Raw genomic sequence first — 23,705 nt, 5'->3', positions numbered from 1 at the left:
TGCAGATATTGTATTACTATTCTTTTCCTTGTGACACTCTAAGTTTTATATAATATAAATCTATTTCTAAAATTCAGCGAAGTGTCATTAATATAGGATGCTTTTAGCAACCTTCCTGACGGTTGAAGGCAGAACAGTACGTTCCCTTAAGGAAACAAAAGCTTCTCTGAGTGGGTTTCTGACTTCCATGGAAATGTGTATTGAAAGTTTCAGGAAAATGCCAAGCCAAAATAATAGGGAAGATTAATCTGAATTGGAGGTTATGAAAGACAAGCAAATAATACAAATATTATAATCAGGTATGCAAATTAAGTTCAGAATTTAACTCTTCTGAAAATCTTGATTTTTATCAGCTTAATTCCTAGAGTAACAATTTAATGCTTACCCAGCAATACCTATTGAATAATCTGGGCTGTGAGCAAAACAATCTCACCCTTTTCTAGTAGAAGGGTAATTAACTTAGCTATTTAATTCCAAAAGTTATTTTGAACAAAAAAATCTTGAGAAGTCAGGTAAGATATTGCTTTAGTTTCTAAGAAAAACAAGAATGGTTAAGAGAACATATTCTGCCAGAAATGAGTTCAAATGCAATATTTTTTAACAGTATAATTGGGATTGGACCTAATTTAATTTGAATTTATGTGTTATTTTTTATAAAATATACTCATAGAACAGGGGCTGGACAACTGTGGTTCATGGATCAAATCCAGTTTGCCTTCTTTTTTTGTAAATAAAAATTTTATTGGGATTCAGTTATGTTTATTTGTGCACACATTATATATGGCTGCTTTCACACTAAAAAAGCAGAATTGAGTAGCCGTAAGAGACTACATGTCCCACAAAGCCTAAAATATTTATTATCTGGCTGGCCCTTCACAGAAAAAGTTTGCCAACTCCTATCAAAGATTGTATTTTATTGATCTTAGGATCCACTGTCCCTTTTCTTGAATGAGGTATGTTTTTGGAAACTGGAGAAAATGTAGTCTCATATGTAGGAGGAAAATACTATCTTGGTAGTTGGAACTTAAAATCTCTTGGCATTTCCATCACTTCTCTGTCAACTTGAGAAAGTCATGTCACTGCTCTGTAATAGGAAAAAGTTGGTTTGTGTGATTTCTGAGTCCCTCCCTCCTTTCTTCCTTATTTGTCTATTATTCAAGTTGTTCCTTGTTATGTTCACTGAATACAGCCTGCCCCAACCACTCCTGCCCAAATTACTTCCTCCTTCCTCTAAACTCTATACCATTGGAATATAATCATGTATTGTATTATGGTGCTTCTTTATTCCATACTGTTATTTGTTCTTGTTTATTATTTTAAATTATAGGCTCCCTGAGAGTAGGAACTATATAATCTTCACATGCTAACACAATGTGTTTGAAGTAGACATTAAGTAATTATCTGTTTGTTTGTTTGTTTTTGGTATTATGGAACTTGGAGGACTTATAAACAATTGTCCCACGTGTCCTAAAAGGACCTAGACCCAATATTATTTGCACTTACATAAAAGCAGTTATTCTTTATTAGGAAAAGTCACTGTTATAGAGACAGATGTATGTGGATAGAGACAGAAAGTAGACTGACCTAGATATTAATCCTAAGGAGAGAAATTAGAGGATGCAGTGAATTGGTTATCCTGGCTGAGTAGGAAGAACTTGCAGAAACAGCTGTGGAAGATGATAGACCTGTAGTGGAGAACTAACATTTATATCCCAATTCAGATCAAATTTATAAATTTCATTATATGGGTGAAGGTGAAAATACTAGATAATGCTTCATACATTATAGTGTACAAAGGAAGCCCACTAACTTACGATGGAACTATTTGCTGTCATTGTCAGTATTTATTGATTTCTTACAACATACTTCAAAGTTTATTAGAAAAATACAAAAGATGTAGCCCTTTTCCCATCCCATTTGGTGGAACCGAGATAGACCACCATCCCATTCACTTTCCTCCCTGGTTATTTAATTTTTAGTGATTTAACCATTGAAAAATGTTTGAGTCAGGTATAACCATGTGGTTATTACCTTCTTCTCATTGATATTTAAAATAAGGAAGATCATTTTTATTGCTATTACGGTGCCTGTGTTCTCTGATTTAGAGATTGTGGCAGTTTATTCAGTTGTTAGAAATAAGTGTACCTTATTATGCAAAGGATTGGCTTTGCATGCGAAGTGGTAGTTATTGGAACTAGATCCAACACCAAGAGAAAGACTCATTTAAGGGGAAGATTTGAAACAATATTAGAGGGACTTCCCTCCTCTTAGTTGGTCTGCAGTGCTCCCATTAATGAAATAGGAACTGCGCATCACACATGGGGCTGCATATCTACGCACCATGAGGTTTTTTATTACATTTGGTTAAAAAAAAAAAGGAAGAGATAACTCAGACCAATGAGCAATTTCTAAACAGTGTTTCCACTTGTTTTGAAAATACAGAAGACTACACAATACCTTTTATCAATTTCAAAAACATCAAGCATTGGTAGCAATTTGTATGCCTTTCTGTTTCATAAGTGATAAAATATGTTTTAAGAAGAAAAGTGATTTTCTTATGATCACAGCAGAAGTTTCCTTTTCTATAACCTGAAATGTCTACCAATAAATAGTAAGGACTATGTATTTTAGCTTCAGTTTTAATTACAGCTGATCCTTGAACAACATGGTTTGAACTGTGCAGTTCACTTATATGTAGATTTTCTTCTGCCTCTGCCATCCCTGAGACAGTAAGACCAACCCTTCCTCTTCTGCCCCCTCAACCTACTGTATGTGAAGATGGTAAAGATGAAGACTTTTATGATGATCCACTTTCATTTAATGAATAATAAATATATTTTCCTTATGATTTGCTTAATAACATTTTCTTTAGCTTACTTTATTGTAAGAATATAGTACACAATACATGTAACATGCAAAATATGTGTTAATTTACTTTATATTATCAGTGAGACTTCTGGTCAATAGTAGGCTATTAGTAGTTGTTTTGGGGAGTCAGAAGTTATACGAGAATTTTCCTGTGTGGGGGTTGATGCCCTTAACCTACGCTTTGTTCAAGGGTCAACTGTATTTTGTTGGGTTCACACAAGGTTCTACATATGGTCCCAAGCACATAGAAGAAATCATCCTAGATCGCAGGAAGCTAGATGTATCCATTGGTCCATGAAAATAACAGTCCATCAAATGTACTTCTAAGACCCACCACTATACCTATCCATTCTTGCCCAATTTGGATATCATTTAGAAGGGGTGTGTGTGTGTGTGTGTGTGTGTGTGTGTGTGTGTGTGTGTATTATAGCAGTACTTCTTAAGCTTTTTACCAAAATTATACCTTTACAATGGAAGAATTTCTCAGTCTTTAAAACATTTCCTGAATTTCCAAAGTAAGTTTCTATCTATAAGTCTTGTAGATATTAGAGAATAATAGAGCCTTTTTTGGTTAGGAAATGTTTAGGTTAACTGCAATGTGTTGTTTCTTTTGGTTTAGAAAATTGAAGACAAAATAGAGTGAAATAAACTTGTTTCATTTACATATTAGATTAAAAAAATCTTTGTTTAGAGTTTAAGGATGCTAGGGGTAATTGTCTAGAATTTAGGGAAGCTAGGGGTAATTGAATTAATTGAACATTCAATTAAAAATCTCATGCCAGTTAGAAAATGTCTTAGCAATTATTCAAATAAGAATCCAAACCAGTTAATATGACATGACTGTGGTTGAATAGGACAAAGAAAACGTACGGAGAAAACAACATCTTATGACATAATGGTTACACGTATACCAACATGCTGAATTAATTTTCCATTTGACTTCTGAATATAAGAATGGCAATTAGAATAGAAAAGTAAATAAATGAATAAATGCATCATTTATGAATAAGAGGACTGAGGTAGGTAGTGTTTAGGAATTCTCGAGTAACATTTCCTGATAGGGGCAGAAAAAAACTCTGCCTTTGAGATGAGATGTGAAAAAATCTAGTGAACTCTCCTTGTCTGAATCACACTGATGAGTGTTCATCCTGGGATTGTATCAGAAACCGAATTCTAGGCCATGAAAGCCAGATCAGAAGGACACACTTCCTTTGGTTTCTCCTTTTCTTACTTCCACTCTGATGTTCTCTTCATCTTTCTTTTCACTCCAACACCCATGGAGACCAGGAGAATCTTGAGGAAGGAGTCCTGATCTCCATACTGCTCCACCCGTCACTGCCAGCCACCCCAGATGTGATGAATGACGACATGACTATGTATTTTTTAACCTTTAGGGAAGCTGCTTCGGCCCTGTCTATCATACCCGTGAAACTCAGTTTTCCACCAACCGTTCTTTGGTTGATGGAAGAACAAAATCATTGAGTCATAAAACTCATCTGGATTTCAAATCTATCTTTGAGAAAAAGTAAACTGTTGTTCTTGGATGAGCCCCAGGGACCACTGCTTAATTTCTCAGTTCATTTTTCCCTCTTAGCTTATGTATGTATACGAGTCCCTCTGCAGTTCCCTTATGAAACTGTGCATTTTTTAATACCACAAAAGCAGGAAAAAAATCATTTTTTGTAAATATTCTTTCAGTAGAATTGCAATCAATGTAGTCAGAACTAACAAGCAGATGGATGTATTTGAATGCCATTATCTTGTGTACAATGATATTATCTGTTTCATGAAAAATTCAGCAGTTTGGGCTGCTTTAGTGAAGGGAAGATGGAAGTAAAAAAATCGCAAGAAAAACATGATCAGACTCAGAATCCCTGAGGGGGTCCCATTGCATCATTTAGCAGGAGAATGAGCAATGCAGGACGAGTAGTGATGGTGGAGTTGCTGTCTGCGCTCCTTATGGCATTCTTGGCTTCGGGTCCCACTCAAGCCCCACAGCTGTAGGTGGGAGCTCCTGGGCCTGCTAAAGCATCACACCGTGACATTTTTATCATCCGTCTAAGAGAAGAAAATAAATTTGCTAACAGAATAGAGCTGGCAGGCTCATACTACCTTGTCACATTCCAGATATCTCCTGGTCTGGCTTGAGCCAGAGGAAAGTGAAGTGTGGGCCAGAACGTGTGTGATGGACATGGAGCAGACTTAATAGTTGGGAGAAGAATGTAGGTTTTCTGAGAGAGGAATATGCATTTTTTTATTGGAGTTTTGAGAAATGAAAACACTTGAGCTGTGGGGAGGATACGACTTCAGTTTTGTTCTCTACAGGCCAAAGACATATTGAGACAGGAAAAATGGAGTTGAAAACTGCTGATTTTTTTTTTTTTGATAATGTACATGGCGAAGAAAAAGAACCCAAGATGCCCTGTCCAAAAAGAAATTGTTTTCTATTGCCTGATGATTGAAATACAAACTCCTTAGAAACCTCATTCAAGGTGACATCTGCCTATTTCTCCAAATCAACTTATTTTTTTTTCTTCTGTGAATATATTCTATATTTTAATTCATTCCTTTTTTTTTTGGCCTGAAAAATTCTGTACTGATAACACAGACTCTAAGCTTTTTGATATTCTGTCCTTCTATAAAAACACATTTCAAGTTTCATTATTTTAGTGAGGGTTTCCTGGGTGACTATTTTTTTCTCTGAATGTCTATTTCATGTGGTTCATACTATGCATTTCTCAGAGCAGGCACTGCCTTGTGTTATTGCTCACGACATTTTGCATGTTCCCAGCTGGGCTGTGAATCATTTGAGGTTAATCTAAGTGACTCCAATACGTAATAAGCTGCCTTAAACACATCAGACAGTCAGAAAGTGTAACTTATTGGTAATACTGATGAAGAATGGTATAATGCATGTTACTATAATGAGGTGAATGATAATATGGATGTTTGCAGGGAATGTGAAGTATTAATATGACATATTTCTTATAAATATTTCCTCCTAATAGGAAGAACTTTAAAGAATTACTTTTTTTTCCCTAAGTTACATTAAGAAAGATTATAATGTGAATTAAATTTTTCTAGGGAGAGTATTGCATGACTAATAGTTCGCATTTACCCTCAGAGGAAATTTTGAGAAGCAGCACAGAGCATATATATGTCATACACAGGAAACGCACATGTGACATAACTATAACATAGCATATGATAATTAGAACAAGAGTACTAAAATCCATTACTTCTATTGTAGTGATACTAGGGACATTGTGTGAATAAGATTTGCTCTGGGGAAAAAATACTTAACTGAATGTCAGAGCCTTATTCAAGTGTGAGCATGGGCAGGAGGAATATTCATGAACTTTTCCAGCAGACATATTTTCAATATGTAGATTCCACAGTCTTAATTTTCTCCTTGACCCCTTCTTGTATTCGTTTTCCTGTTTCTTTTCCTTCTTTTCTTCATTTTCTTTTCCTCTCTTAGCCAATAATAACCATAAAATTTCACTGGAAATAATTATTTAATAGTTTTATTAAAATAATAAGTAATCTTAAAATCACTCTGCTGATATTACATCATTTCCTTTTTATCTACTACATTAAAATGACAGTGTCTTTATGTCTCTACATATTTCATTAACAATGAAATTAACATGAAATTCACTCTGATATTAATAGTTTGAATAAAGTATATTTTAATTTTTTACCTCTAAATGATGCATCAGGTAAAGTGATGGAACAAAAGATTTTTCTTCATGATGAGAAATGTGGTCATCTCTATTTAAAAAAATTCTGGGGGAAAAATGAGGCTGGAAGTTAAATATTTTATAGTGAATGTCTTTTACAATTCGAAGGTGAATGAGAGTGCTGTATGTAAACCTATGTAAAAATCTAGTAGAAATTATTTGAAAAGCAAAATAGCTGAAAATAGGATTTTTGTTTTTGCAGAATGCTAACTTTGTATGATATTTACATAAAATTCTAGCAAATGAAAAGCACCACAGAATAAAAATTATACAATCACTTTAAACTATATAAGTCAATGGGTTCTTTTATAAAGAAAGTACATTTTTTTACATTTATTGAGTACAGATAACTTGAATATGGTAACAGATATCTATGAGCAGATGTGGAAAATAAAGTATTTAATATTACTTTTCTGATTTTCTGATTTGTAAACGTGTTAAGGACTATGTCTTTAAATTTGGCCTGATTCGTTAGAGAGCATATAGCACACAAAGTTTATAAAATATTCTTGACCAAACATGGAAAAATCTCCATATTTAAGGAGATTTATATTAATACTGGTTGTTGCAATGACAATAGATGACATCTGAGTATAAGTTCTACAAAAACATGTGATCATATTTCTTGATGCAAATTTTAAAGAAATGTGCTGTTCTAACTGTTGGTGAGACTGAGATTCTCATTGTCCTGGCTGAGAAAGTAAGGTCTGTGCTGTACTTTTTGTTGTATTCAGGGCTCCCCGTACAGGAGAGGAATTTACTATTAATAAATACCCTTTCAGGGGGTTTGAACTTTAAAAATAAGATGAACTTCTTGTTCCCTTCCTGTGAACTGTAACCTGCACTCTAAAATAGAGTATCGTTAGACCTTGAATCAAGAACATCATATATTTTATTTAAAATCCTCTATTACTGTATAATAAATTGAGGAGACTGCACTGGCACTAACTTGCCTTTCATTTAGCTTTCGGAATGACAGCTTTCACTCCAAAGACTTGTAAGCATTGTTGTTCTGCCTATCCCATCATTATGAACAAATTAAAATTCAAGATTGAAATATTGTTATCAGTTGAGAAAGCTGCCAGCTCTTTAAGAAGAACCTGTCTTTCATGATAAAGACAGATTTTACTCTTTGGAGCAAAAAAAATTGCAGCTATACATTCCTAATTTTGTCTGATTTCACTGTTTTCCAGAGGCTCAAGGAGGGTTAGAAAGGAAGTTATGGGATTAAAAAAAATATTTAATCTAAGTTGTAAAGGAGCTTGGAACCACACCACAAGCATCATAATTAACTTTAATAATTATAAATGTAAATGCAGACAAGGCACAAGGTTTTAATGGTGTGCCACATGCTTCTGCTAATTATTTTAGAGTTTGGACACATTCAGTGCCAGCTAATTATAAACCCTGCTATGGAAATCATCTGTTTATATTAGACTTATTGATCTCTAGTGTTTAAGCAATATGAAAAGGGAAATCTACAATGCTGGACCATCTGCTTTGTATTCCTAATTGCTTTTAAGGAATCAAATATATAAATAGTCAGCTTTTTATATATTGGGCTTCTAACTCTTTCAAGAGACATATTGTGCAAACCCAAGTGAGTTTAAAAAAGCCTATTTGGAAGGTTGCTTCCCCGGCCCCTCTCAAAGAGCCCCCACCCCTTGCCCACATCATGCCCCTCTGACCTTTCTGCAGATCTCCAAGGCACCTTCTTTTCTCCCAGATCTCACAAACTGGTCAAGCTCACTAACTGAGACTTCAGATGCTTACCATCTTTTAATTACAGCTTTTCTTTGATTGACTTCCTAAGAACAATTCATCTTCTGCATCCCACCTCCTGATATCCATGAATATTTATTGCTATTTCACACTATGAGTGCAGAGAAGAATGGCAAGGAATAATGCCCAGGTGAATGGTTCTCCTTTGTGGGAAATATTTAACTTTATGACAAATTAAATTTCCTGGCGTATATAGTGAATGTCTGGGACTCGAGAAGCGTTACTTCTCATCCTTGACAGGGTTGGTGGGCGAGGCTTCTTTTAGGTGAGTCTTGTGATTCTATGTGGAGGTTGAGTTTAAATAAAGAAAATGCGAACTTCTTAGAATGAAGTTGTTCATTTCATCTATTATTAACTAAATAGTTATTATTTTAGAGTGTTCAACTTATTGGCTAAAAATATCTATACCCTGGAAAAGTTTTCATTTAAAAAATCTTTATCCGTTTGGGACATTCATATTGAATCTTGAAATTATTGGCTTAAAGTAACTCCTCTCCCTAATATTCTATCACTCACATGATCACACAGTAATTATTATGTATATTATATCTCACACATGTGAGATATATGTAATATTATATATGAAATCTTATATATGTGAAATATAATATGTAATGATTATGTAGTTGCCCTAAGGTTAGAGCCCTTTATTAGCTTTTGTGGGCAATGTAAAGTTAGGATTAGTTTGTAGTTTTAGAGAAATGTATGATATATACATGGCATAAAATTTTTAGTTTTTTAAGCAATTTTTTTTCTTTAGCCATGTAAAAGTTGTGAATTTTGTACTAAAGAATTAACAGAAGAAAAGCTATCAATCTGCCATTCTTCCATATTATACACTTAAACATTATACCAACACAGAAGGCTGCAGTTTAACAACTAACTCCAAATAGTTGAAGGAAAGAATATAGTCACCCTATGTAGTTATAAGAATCCCAAACAAGGAAAAACAGCACAAGTGCTTTTACTGGCTTTTTGGAAAAGTTGGTGATATGTTTCCTCATGCTCTAAATTAAAGATAATTTAACTCGAAAGATATCTGCTGCCATCAGTAATGTGCAGTCATGTATCTTGGGCAACATTTGTAGGTACTCTTCCCAATGTTTGTTAAAGTAGTTAGTTATGTAAGAATGGTGGTGACTTTTCTGTAGTGAATTCTCTATTAAAAATCTGCTCCTCTGAAATATATTATCTACCCCTCAAAAAAGACTGTTCTCATTCTGCTTTTTTCTAAAGTTTCAAATGAAGTTCTATTACCTACCACTTAGGACTATACCGTTCACTATCAGTGTCTCTAAGTTTTAATCTTGTCACATGTATAATTGTAAGTCAGGCTTTCTGTGTATTCTAAGTTCATTTTAACCAGAGTTACAGGTTTCATTCATTTCTGCAGTGAAAAAGAGAATATTCAAAGTCAGAAAGAAATTAGGAGCTTTTTAAAAAGGTGCTTTAAACAGCTCATGTTCCCCAAGCCCTCAAAGAAAGTTACAAATCAAGAGAGCACAATTGGCAGCTACATTATCAAAGACCTTCTGATAATGCTACCATTTAAATTGAATAATATTGTTTAATGGGCTTTTTAAAAGCAGCCATTCTTTGGATCTGACACTCTGGCATGATTATCTTCCATTCCCATTTAAGGCTACAACAATCCACTGATAATTATAACATCCGTTTCCATCTGGAGTTCAGGGGACTCATACATGTGAATATGGACCAACAGTTGAACATCTTTGGTTTGCAAAGTGGACGTTAATTTGGAATTTGTGACACCTGCCATTTTTATTTTTGGTTTATACACCCTGTATGAAATGTCCTCTCCCCAGGTCTTTCTTGCCACTGGGAGGTTGTGGCAGTTTTCTATGTGAATTGGCTTCATGATATTACTTTTATAAACACTGAAAATATAAAAGTAAAAAAATTAGTATCACCTAAATTTTATTTTCTGTAAACCGAGATAATTTTAGAGACATTGCTCATTTTGTCATTTAATAAAAACCCAAATATGATAGCATTAAACTCCCTCATTTCCTAATATCTCTCAATTTGTTCCTAAGAAGCAAGCATTCTTATGATACTACTTTTTTATTTAATCTGGTACCGACGACAGTGCTTGATACATAATAGGGCTTCAAAATTTTTAAAGTATTGTTGAATAGATGGTTCTAACAAATATTTAAATGCCCCATCAGAGTTTTTGTTTAAGTCAGTTGTTAAAAAGTGAAGAATTATTAGGTTGAACCGTTTGAAAACTGCATTTTTGTAGGCAAAAAAAGTTGAGTATTAGTAATTTCATATGGTTAATACTTTCTAATACAATAGCCTTTCTCCTCATGTATCTTCTTGGTAAATGGGAATGTTTTTGTTTTTTAAATATAGAATTAAGTCATTTTTTTCTACTTTAACTATAGTAATGCAATGAAGAAGGCCAAAAGTGGTGGAATAAGTCTAACTGAAAAATATGACTTCTATGGATTATTTGTGTCTACTTTTCCAGCCATAAAATTGGAATTTTTACGTGTGCCAACACAAAATTTCTACTTTGACAACTGTTGACCTAATTAATTTACAGACTCCTTATTACATACTTTTGATGAGGATTTGATATCAAAGTCACTTTTCTTTCTGGTAAGAAGTTTCACCGGGCCACATAGGATTTCCTTCCTCTAGGAAAACCCATCTCAAGGGTTGGGTTGGGTTGAGTTGTGTTGGCTCAGCCTGTCAAATCTAAATTCTATAAACTTCCTACTTGTCCGTCTTTGAGATTGCTTGTAGTCATCTCCTTAAGTTTATAGAAAAAATTAGCAGATTAATGGTGACATCTGTATCTTTCCTAGGCCATTAGATGGGAGGGATATAGTGTGTTGAAGTGAGCTTCAGTAGTGATTTAAATTTCTTGTTTCTGAATTTTATAGTTATCAATGGATGCACTGATTCATATAAGCCATTTTTAGAATGTAATTTAAATTGTGTTCCATACTTTCTATCCTGGCTTCAAGATAGACTGGACATGCCTAGGAATTCTTGGGGATTTAGATTTACCAGCTTCTTGTGGTACACCTTCCCATGAACTCATATTTTGAAACTGGTGTGGCTACTGCTTTCTTTCACGTCCTGGATTTTAGATGGTAATCATCTGAAAACAAGTCACCCAAAAGGGGCAAAATATTAAATTCAAAACTCATTTCATGCTTGTGCCATGTTTTTTCTTTATATGTCACATATACTGATTGTCTCGTAGTCTTCATTTCTGTAGCTAAATATTTTAAACTTTTAACTCTGATTAACATCCATAATGTTACTACCTTCAGTATTTGGAGTGAAAACCATCAGGGGAGAATGGAAACTCAGTAAATTTTCAGTGAGGACTGAATCTCCTTAGTGTGAAAATCCAATCAGCCCTTAGTGAGGCTGTAATGTCCTCCAAATATACAAAACATAGGATGAGATAATTGAATTTGGTCTCTGGGGTTCGAGACTAACACAACCTGGGAATGCTTGGTGTCCTCAGAAGATCAGGACAAAATTTCCACTCATATAATTCTCATTTTTCAAACCCTATCTAAACTTTTATATCACAGTACCAGAAACAGTAGTCTTCAGGTAGTGAAAGCACGTATACCTCCCCCCTTTATTTTTACTTTTCTAAAAGAAGGTATGGAGCAATAAGGAAGGCATGGTTGTGCCATTTTACATTATTTCTTTCCTATTACAATGGGGGCCCACAAACTAAATTTTGAGTTTTGGGCAAACACATTGTTAAATAGCCAAGATATTACGCTTTCCTGGGTTAAGAAGAACTTGGACTGACCTCCAACTGTAGTGGGGCTTCTGAGGAGCTATATATATAATTAGGGTTCAGGAGATGAAATCAGGCAATTCCTGTTAGTGCATGGCTCATTGCAGAAGTCTTACTGGGGGAACAAATGGGACTATTTTAGACTCATTAAGTGAATGATAGAAACTAAACTTTTATCTTCTTTGATTACATGGTAGAAAGGGTTAAAATTCTCTATGTAGATCGCTGAAGTTTTATTATATAAGATGACCTTCGGAACTGTCATCTCCCCTGAATTTATACAAAGAATTCAAAGTAAAGGTTTTCTAGGTTACACTTCTTTTTTCAACCCTTTGTCCTGTCAGCTCAGTCCTTGATATCTTCATCTGCCGACATGCCCAGATGTGCAGTGAATGTTGATTTGAGCTGGCCCCTCAACCCCTCCCTGCTGGTGTCATTAAAACCAGGGAGGCAGCGGCTCCCCTGGCATCTTTGGCACGGCTTGGCTTTACACTGCGGACTAAATTATTGATGAAGAGCACTTCTGTCGCAGTGTGTTTTACCCACCTTTAAATGAAACAGTGCGGATTGAGCTGTCACTGCCGCCTCACTCCCTGCAACTTCTACATGACATTTATGATGTGGTTCAGATTGCACCGAAGCAATTAATTTCCAGTAGAGTCTGCACTCAGAATGAAGATCCCTGACAATTACCAAGGGCTGGTTTCTCAATGAGCACGCGACGCACTCATCAATACCGTACACAAAAGGAAAACATCCAAATACATGTAAAGGGGTCTCTGAGATTTGTGATCCTTTCCTCCTCTTCAAATCTAGTTTAGCATTCCAAGACTTTGTGTCTGTTTTGTGCGTTTGGTTCCCCTCTGCATTTTTCTGAAAAGATGGGTAGACTTACCTTCCCAGCACATATTTTACAGATGCCTGCCAAAATTTTTACAAAATTTTGTTGACTACAATATATGTTTATTCTAGTTGAAGCTTTTGTCTGTTTGTTTTTGCCAATATTCTTTGATACTTGCGTTCAGTTTCTCAAGTGATTCCATGACCCTGATTTGTTTTTCAATTCATCCAATGAAGGAAGTAAGCTGCATATGTATGCATATATGTCTCAGCATATATGTACATGTGTACTTGAGTATGTGCATGTGCATAAATGCATATTTTTAATGGACACAATATTTCCAAATATGTGAAACTTAATATTAATTACTATAAAATATTATTTTTCCTATTTCTTTTTAAAAATTATAAAATCTTATCAATTCAAATTCACTTGAGAAAGAGTAGTCCTATATAATATTTTAAAAGACACACAGTTTTAGTATTTTTGAGAATATTAGGTAACATCAATCTAGGTTATTCATATCATTTTTAAAAGTTCCTTAGAAGATTTTAATGAATAGATTTAATAATATTTATATTTAGCTTATATATTTGTCTGAAGGCTTGAATGTAACTTTAAATAAATATTTCCATAGGCTTCCTGTTTATAACAGTAATTTCTGCAGTCAACTTTATTTTCATAGGTAGACTTCCGTTTTGTCCAAACTGCCTCATACTCAGCAAGAGTGTTTCCTGAATTAATGAGTATTTAATTTTCGATTCTGTTGTCATCTAAATACTAGAGCCAGTGGTTAAAATGCGACATACAATGTGGAGTCATTCTGTGCCGAGGTACTTCTGGGAAGCAGCTGCATCATTGTCTTTATTGCAAAGGCACCACGTAGCTGGACATTAAGATGTGGGGACTTCCATTGGAAACTTTGAACAGAAAATAGCTTGTGTGCTAGGAGATTGTAGTTTGATAGGATATATAATGTATCAGTCGGTTAATTGAGGAATCTGGATGACCCCAAGAAACATTACTATAACATTATGGAAATCCAACAATGAGTTAAAAGACACTTTACATGGCAGTATACATTTCCTTGTGCTTCCTATTGTCAGTACATATATACTTCTATTAATGACATTTAGTGGCCCACGGATGGGAGAATACTTGTTGTTTTTGCCTGTCTCAAATCTGGCCCTTTCCTGCTCTGTTGAAATCAAGATGGGTAGAAGATTACATATCTGTTAGTATTCAGAATTTAATCTCATTCTTCCTTTGAGGATTCTTATTGTATAATACCAAATCACTCTTTCTGTACTTCAAAAGTTGATGGTTCAACAAGATAGGTTTCAGGAAAGAAATCCCGTCTTAGTATAGAAGAATGCAGTCTACTTTTGGGCTCAACATGTGTTTCAAAGGGAGAAAGTAAAAAAAAAATAACCACAAAAATGAAGATAACCCACATTGTTTTTGATCAACATATTTGGGGCACACTTTTTTTATGTACTCATGCATATACATGAGTACATAGTCGATTGTGGCAATGTTATTTGGGGACCTCTTTGTGTATATCATGCCTGTAGGAGGTATATGAGATACCTAGGAAGTATATGAGAAAACTTTGGGACATTGGAAAAGCTTACTCTTTTGTTTTCAAATCTTACTCTTTGTTTGATGATTCTTAATTTCTAAAATTTTTGATTTTTACTTATGCAGAAAAAAATTGTAAACCTGTTTCAGTCAAAACTAGTTCATTTTTGTCTTTATACTTGAATCTGGGTCCCATTCTTTGCATTCCCTTATATAATACAGACAGTGGAGAACAGTTGTCTACTACTAAATACTAATGGATAGGTGAAAACATCACTAATTGACTCTTGTAAAACTACAGAGTTCATGCTTGAAAGTGTTTGTTAGAGTTTATGTACAGAAAGTGAAAGCAAAGTGGTGTAAACTTAGATTACATGACTGAATACACAAATAATGCACACTAAAATCATCCCATTATTTAATATTCAGGCAATTAAACTCTTTTCTTTTTGACTCTCCATACAGTAGTACCTACATCCCCAGTAAGTCATGGTCTTTAAGACTTTCCTCTTTCCCTCTCATTTAATAATTCCTTCCACCCATATCGTATCTCTTTAACTGGCTTCTTTTGGGTCACTGAGTTGGATAACTGTTCTTGAGGTACTCTAAAATGAATTTGGCAAAGACTTTGGGATACCCAGTAAATCACCTTCAAAATGTGTGTTTCTTATTCACCCATGGCCATGGAGTTGTGAATGGAATATTTTCTTATTGGATTGAATTTGTTAATACAAAGAATAAGTAAATGCATTTACTTATTACAGGCTGAAAATCTGGCTGTATATTTTAATATTTTATGAAATGTAATATTGGGGGAAAAAAGTGGGGAATCTCTGAAACAAAGCAATAAGATATAGTAGAAAGAGATGGAATCTGAGTTTAAAGACCTGAAGTCCACATCAAAGATGCTCTATTTACTTGCTCTTTAATTCTGAGCAACTCAGTTAACACCTGAAACTTTTTCACTATCCATAAAATGGGGATAATTTCATCTTCTCAGGTTATTAGAATTTCAAAAGGAGGTAATATATGTGGAAAATATTTTCAATGGTATATTGCTAGATGAATATTAGACTATTTAAAATAATCAAGGTATCATTATTAGAATTCTTCATATATGTTGTACATGATATATCCATCTATAATTTCAAGCTCAAAGAAGGAGGGAGGGTATCACTTAGGGTTATACTCAGAATCATAATAGAAAATCCAAATTACCTTGATTCAAACAAGATAGAATTTATATAAAAGAAGAACAAAGGTAGTTCTTAGATAAATTTATTATCTCTATACTGTGTTCTGGGACCCATTCTCCTTCTGTCTTTCTGCTTGTCCTCTTTAGCTCATGGCTTCCATCCTCAGTGTCACTTTATAGCCTAAATTTGACAAGTAGAGGTCTAGTAATTACGTCTGCATCCCAGGCAGATAGTAGGAGGGAGAGGGGAAAGGGCCAAAAAGGAGGCATAGAGGAAGGGCAAAAAGAGTTTTCCTGAAACATCATCCTATGATTGCTGCCTATAATTCATTGTGAGGCTGAAGAATGTTTTCTTTTAGCTAGGTATATTACTAGAGTTGTTTTGGTGAATGAGAAGATCATAGATATTGTGTAGGCAACCTAGCTAGTATCCCTTGGGATGATATGTGATTTGGATTTTCTCCATGATAGACTATGTAAACTGCAGTTCAGGGACTATAGTTATTTGACGTAATGATAGTGATTAAAAAAAATTTGTCCACAATGTCATCCTATTGAATCACCTTACCCTAAACATTTCCAAATTAAATTTTTTCAGTTATCATTTATAAATTTACTAAGAATTTTTTATTTAGAAAAATTGCATATATGTTTTATTGTGTTATTTTTGTTGCCTTGCAATCATGTTTGAGTTAGGGTGACAAATGTGCCTCATGAAATAAGAGTCATGCCTTTTTTACAAAATGATGTTGATTTTTAAGAATACATTTAGCATGGGATATTGGGCAGTTCTAGCTTTTTCTAGCATTTAAGGCAGACAGATTAGTGTAGCTAGTAACTTCACCTGAAGTTTAAATTACTTATTTTCTCAAAGCAATTTCAGAAACCTTTAGAAACTCCACTAAATAAAATATAGGTAAATGAATTGATACATATAAAACACTTAGAACAATGCTTACCATAAAAGTATCTTCTCCATGGCAATAGTTTTGTGGTGCATTAATGTTAGCGTTAAAATAGCTTTCGTCAATAAATATAGAAATACTTTTTAAAGGGCAAGAGTTAAAAAGATGAGGTCTTCCAGGTCTCACAGAATAGTAAAATATTAATCTATACCTTATTTGATTATGAAATTCCAAAAAGGATAATGTATAATACATTTCCCAATTTTCAAATATCAAAAATTAAATATGTTTACTGTCTAGAGATATAATTATGTGACCTGAAAAGTGTTACTCTCTTGTAGCATTAGCATATGTAGTGGATATTTATCATGTTTTTTGCTTGTTCAACCTGTGATGCCTACAGGGGGAGAATGGCTCATTGTCTAAGTCTTGGCAGGCAAATAACATTTCCCTAAATATACTGTAAAGTCCAATGTTTCCCCATTCTCAGTGAGTGAAGTGTAAACACATCTGAAGCGCTATCACTGGCTGCTCCAGCTGGGGTTTTGAATCTGGATGGTGATACAAAGATGCTGGGCCTATTGAGGGACTGACTATGGAGCTGCAGTGAAGTCCAGACTGTTCCATGGTGTGATATTGTGAGTGTTCTCCGCTGCCTCCCGCACTATGGGTCCTCCCCATGGTTGCTACATGCTTTCCCACCTTATGGTCCAGTTGGTCCATTAATTTTGTGAGCCTACACATATCCTTCAAATAAATTCATTTTCTGTTTTAAGTTAGCCAAATCTGGCTTCTGTTACTTGCAACCAAGAATCTTGATTAGCTCGACATGCACCAGACAATTGAGAAAAAAATAATAGAAATACATGACTCATGAGAAATGACAGCCACTCTTTTGGGTGGACATTATAGTTTAGTAAGATTATAATTCGTTTCATGATAATTCAGAGAAATGTTAGAAGTTATAACACTGTGCATTACTTTCCTTTATTTTTTCTGATTACATTTTTAGCAAACGTGGATAGAAGCCATAGTTTGGAAGTCACTTTTCACCGAATTGCTTGGCACACTAAATGTGTCAATTTTTCTGGTGTATTCAAGCAAAACCAAAGGATCTATACTTATTTGTTTTATAAATAGTAAGTAGTGAAAAGAGCACTAAATAAACATTTCCTCTTGATTATACTGGTAATATGGCTAATGTTCATAATATGGTTGTCTGTTTTCCCATGAGGAAGAAAAATGAGCTTTGGATCTGAATGTTGAACTTTCTTTTAATGACAGATTTTTTCTGATCAGAATGGAGACAAGTGCTTCCTTTGTCATCTAGCTGATTTTTCACTTTTGCTGGCTTTCCACAAGACAGGGAGAGATTACTATGGAACTAATTAATGTCTAACAGACAGAGTGAACCAAGTACCCAAAGAATTCAGAGGATTGTTCATTTGCTCCTAGAAAACATAACCAAAGTCTAGAAACATTTAGATCGAATTATTATACTAACAAATGTTTAAGGGACTTTTCTTGCGTATTTGATCCAAATTAGTATATTTAGGAAAATTAGTGTTAAAATACTCTTCTAGACTATACCTCAGTTACCCTGGTGTGTAGGTAGACACAAAGAGGGAGGCATGTGTGAACTATTACCTGTGAGGGGAGCATTGTGCTTTCATAGACGTCCATGGTCTCTGAGTAAGTATGGTCTTTGAGTAAGCAACCACAGGGGAGAAATAAGGGTCATGTGTCATATATGCATAGCCAAAGTATAGAAGATTTGTGACTTAGTGAATAGGTAGATATTGTAGTATTCTTGACCGAGCTGGCAAGCTGTGCTTGGGAATGTCTGAAGTTTCATATTTAAAAAGAACTTCAAAGCGAGAAAGAGACAAACAATTATATACATGCCATCTCTGAACACTGGGGTAGTGTTTTCTGAATTCACAAAAATAATGACTGCACATCCTATTCTCTAGGGAAAGCAAAGTGGGAATCTCCATATTTTGCTTTTGAGGCACTTTCAAAGCCATTTACTGCCATAATTCATATACCATTGGGTTAAGAGGGAGGCATGTGACTCCAATAGCAGTAAAAGCCTATGTAGTAGATTTGCCGATTTAAGGAAAAGAAGAAAATAGAGTAAACAAAGAAAGATCTTAGGGCCTCATTTGAGATGTGTCTTTGTACTTTAAAGTACAGAATGACAGGACAGAGCACCTATTTGCTGCATCCTTTATCAGGAAAATAAATAATATATCTTACACTGATTGACTGACTCGTGCATGTTATAATTTTGAGTTTCTCAGGTCCTTCCTAATCAGAGCAAGCTAAAGATGTTTTGGCATTTCTCAGGAAGATGATTGATCCTGAATAGTTGATAGCTGATGGTCAGAGGAATATATTGTTGAGGAATGGATGCTGCAAAGTGCACCGGTGAGAGTTATTGCTTTTCTTTCCAGTAGCTGACCACACTTAGCCATTGATACCTTCTCTGAAGTAGTTTCATTTGCTAGCACTGGCTTTCTGCTAGTGATGGTGTCTAGCATAACGCTACTATAGCAACATTATTCCCCCTGTTGCTTTTCATGATCTTTGACAGAGTGTACATTCCCAATAGTTCTGTTGATTTTATCCTTTGTAGGCTTTTAAACCTTGTGGCTCGTGCCACCCACTTAGGCCATTATATAGCTCTTGAGTTCAAAGGGGGAATTTTCTGAAGTATGCATTGACTTCCAAACCTCTCTGTACTGTCCTTATATTGCTATTCTTGGAGACTGTCCATTTTCCAAACTATAAGAATTCTTGGCAGCATAGGCAACAAAGCCGAAAACCCTTGGAGTCATTCCCAGCTCTCCCTCATCACCCTCACATCCAGGCATTTATTTGCTTTATCCTTTTGATTTTACCTTCCAATGCCTCACACATCCCACTGATGCTTTCCGTTTGGACATCATTTCGTTTAAGTTTCCATTGCTGGTCTGGAGTACCTCAGTAGGCTCCTAATTGAATTCTCTCTTTTTCTAGTGATTCCAAAGCATATTACCACTAGATTGAGCTTCTTAAAATATAGATCGACATTTATCGACTCATTGATTAAAACCCCATTTATTATAGTCCCAGAAGTTCCAGGCTTATCTCCAACTATTCCCCTCATACCCTTACCCTTGAGCTTAATTAGAATATTTGCTTTTTTTCTGGGCATTTTCCATAATCTCCCACCTTCATGCCTTTTTCCATTTGTTGCCTCAAACTAGAGTGTACTTTCTCTTCATTGTTCCTCTTAAATGTCCTCCAACTGCCAGTTCCATGTAAATTGTAGCCTCTTTCATGAAGACTTCCCGATGACCACACCAGGATGCTGCCTTTTCCTCCTCCTTTGAATCCCATAGATTTGTTAGTAACAATCCTATGCCACCTACTCTGTCTTAGAGGAATTCATGTGCTTGTCACTCTCCTTTATTGTGAGCTTTTCAAAGGAAATAACTCTTTGTTCTTGTATTTGTCTCTCCTGCGTTTTATAACTTGATGCATTTAATATTGTAGGAGCTCAGATATTCATTAAATAGAATTCTTGATGATCTAGGGTAAAAAAAAAAAAACAACCTTTTAAAGTAAGCCTAATATTAACACAAAATTCTATGACTGCTTTCTTTCTTTCTTTTTTTTTTTTTTTTTTGAGACAGAGTCTCACTCTGTTGCCCGGGCTACAGTTTCGTGGCATCATCCTAGCTCATAGCAACCTCAAACTCCTGAGCTCAAGCAATCCTTCTGCCTCAGCCTCCCGAGTAGCTGGGACTACAGGCATGCACCACCATGCCCGGCTAATTTTTTCTATGTATTTTTTGTTGTCCGATTAATTTCTTACTATTTTTAGTAGAGACTGGGTCTCGCTTTTGCTCAGGCTAGTTTCGAACTCCTGAGCTCAAACAATCCGCCCGCCTCAGCCTCCCAGAGTGCTAGAATTACAGGCATGAGCCACCGCATCCAGCCTGCTTTCTTTATTTTATGAGAGTAAGTTTTTCATGAGGCCAGTAGGCAAAAGTATATGAAATGAAACAAACATTTTGAACAACACAGAGACTATGTGCATTCAGTTTATTTTACCTTGCATATACCTAACTGTACCTTAGATGATATTGTTACCTACAAACCAGAATATGTCTTGGTCCTTATAATAATTTTGATCATTTTGATAGCAGAGACTTTGTTATTGAACTTTGTAAATTAAAAAAAAATAATTCTCACATGTTACCCACATTTTGCTCCTGTCTTTTGGAGTAAGAATTGTTCTTGTGTTTTTCCACAATTAATGCTAACATTTGTACATTTTAAAAAAATCTCACTTAGTTCTGAATGTTCTGTTATTTGTCCATAAAGTCTTTCTTCTCTCACGTCTTTAAATTATTTTCCTTTCTAATAACTGCTTCCTTTAAGCCAAAAATGTGCTCAAGTCTTCACTTATTTTAACCACAGTTTCTCCTAGCTACTACCATGCTTTCCTTTTTTCCAGCACCACCAAACTTCCTGAAAACAGATTCTATCCTGGGTGCCTTCGTGTCCCTGCTTTCCATTTGTTCAATGTAGTTGAGTTCTACATTATCTCCCAATCATTGATACTGCTTTTGGCAAGATCTCTCACTTTTTTATATCTAGGCGTCTCTTTTCAGTTCCAACTCAAATACTTTGTGTTATTTTGAGAAAGTCAGCCACATCGTTCCTGAAATTCTTCTCCCTTCTGGAATACTACTTTTGTGTGATCCTTCTCCTTTCTTTCCTGCCCCCTCCCCCCAACTAGTATTTATATAACACTAAGTACATTGTGTTAGACATAATGGGGATACAAAGGTATGTCTTATCCTTGTGTTAAAACTTAGTCTTAATGTATAGACAAGACATATATTATGTATAAAAAGTTATATAACACAATTTTACAGTTCCAAATAATTCTCATTTCAAAGGGGTCTAATATTTGGGCTATTATGTGTGTTTCAACTGTTGCTATTTTATTCAGAGGCTCCTACCTCCACTTCATGCTGCTTAATACAATGAGTCAAATTTTTCTAAAATATCACTCTGAACATGGTGTTCTCTTGTAAATATTTTCAGTAGTTCTCCACTAGCTCCATAAATCAGACTCTTCAGCAATATCAGAGCTCTCCCTATTTGGGAGACATGTCTAGCTACAATGGACTACTTACCACTCTCACTGTCCATGAAGCATTTCTTGCCTGGTCCTTTCAGAATAGTATCATCATTACAGTGGAAGGCAATCTCTAAAGCCTCACAAGACCCCTACCTCCTGGTATGCACACCCCTATGTAAACTTCTCACCTTGTGAGCTGGATTTAGTGATTTAACTATAATCAATAGAATGTGGCAGAAATTAGGTTATAAAGACTATCTGCCTTGAGTGTTCTCCCCTCTCCTCCTCACTTTCCCTCTGTTTCTGTTTCTTTTTCTCTCTCTCAGAGCTCTCATCCTGAGGAAGCCAGCTGCCTTGTCATAAGGCATTCTTATGGAAAGACCCACATGGCAAGGGACTGAGGCTAGCAAACAACCACATGAGTGATCTTGAAGGTGGAAGCCTCCAGATGAGACTGCAGCCCCAGCGTGATTGCAATCCCACAGAGACATTGAGTCAGGGGCACTGAACTAAAATAAACTGCACCCAGATTCCTAATTCACAGAAACTGTGAGATAATCAGTGAAATGTTTGTCGCTTTAAGCCACTAAATTGTGGGATAATTTGTTACATGGCAATAGATAACTAAAATATCCTTCACCCTTCCATATCCGTCAGTAATATACCTGTTCTAGCCTAACTACTTTCTACCTGCTTATTACCTGCTGAAAAAGTTTCCTTCTTCACCTGTGACCATAATATTTACTTGGTGGCCTTTATTATCAGATATCACCTTCTTCCTTATGATCTCAAGAAGGTAAATATCTTTAATGGTAGCAACCGTTTCATACATTTTCAAAGCTCCTAGAAAACCTAGAACAATTCCTTGAACATGATAGGAGTTCAATGCGTATTTGTTGAGTAAATATAACAAAGCTGTTCTTGGTTAATCATCAGAATAAATGTACAGGACAATAATGATCACAGGATGACAGATAATCACTTTAAAGTTTCTGATGAAGCTGTTTTAAAAAGAATCATAGGTAGAGAGGAGTGGCAGGGTCATGTCAGCTGAATGAAATTCCACAGAGACTAGAAATCTCAGAGGGTGTTTTGGGACCAGTAACAATCAGCTGGTAGGCAACAAGAGTTTGAATGAATGCATAGCTGAATACAGGGCCCAAGCCAAGTTTTGCTGAGTGTTTTAGCTTTAGGTACAATGGCTGATCCTTCTATGATCTCCATGAAGCAGAGACACATGGGAAAATGTGGCCTAAATGTATTTAACATAGCACATAGGATATATTTGCTAAATATTTAATTCAACTTGAAAATACAAAGTGGAAGAGTGATTTTCAGGGTGTTAACTGGTAAGCTTTGAACTTTATAAACAATTGGAAGGCCCTAATGGCTTTTGAGCAAGAATATAGTAGCGTTTAACTGATTTAGTTAGATTAGTCAGGTGGTAATATACAAAACTAGATACAGGGATTCTGTTGAGTAAGAATAATTAGAAAGCAACTAGTTGAGTCAAAAATTTATAATAGACTCATTGGTCTTCATATTTGGCATCCTATTTCCCAGCCATAAGTTACTCTCTTAGTTAAACAAAAGAAGCTCTTAAAACATATCATTAAAATATAGAATTAAAACTTGCTTAATCCTTATAACTACAACTAAATTTTTTGTATAGGCCTAAGGGGACAGCCGTATTATTTGTACACTTTTAGGAAGGGAATGATAATTTTGTGAGGTCCAATCTTTTTACTAGTGGCTAATGAGCATGTAGAGGTGTCCATACAATGGGGACTCTGCAGGACCAGCTAACACCAGACACCACGTTTATGCCCTATGATAAGCTTTTTGAAAACT

The sequence above is a fragment of the Propithecus coquereli genome, unplaced genomic scaffold, assembly GCF_000956105.1.
Source record: "Propithecus coquereli isolate 6110/MARCELLA unplaced genomic scaffold, Pcoq_1.0 Scaffold138, whole genome shotgun sequence".
Taxonomy (NCBI): Eukaryota; Metazoa; Chordata; class Mammalia; order Primates; family Indriidae; genus Propithecus; species Propithecus coquereli.
The sequence above is the reverse complement of the archived record's forward strand: the minus strand, read 5'-3'. Positions refer to the sequence as shown.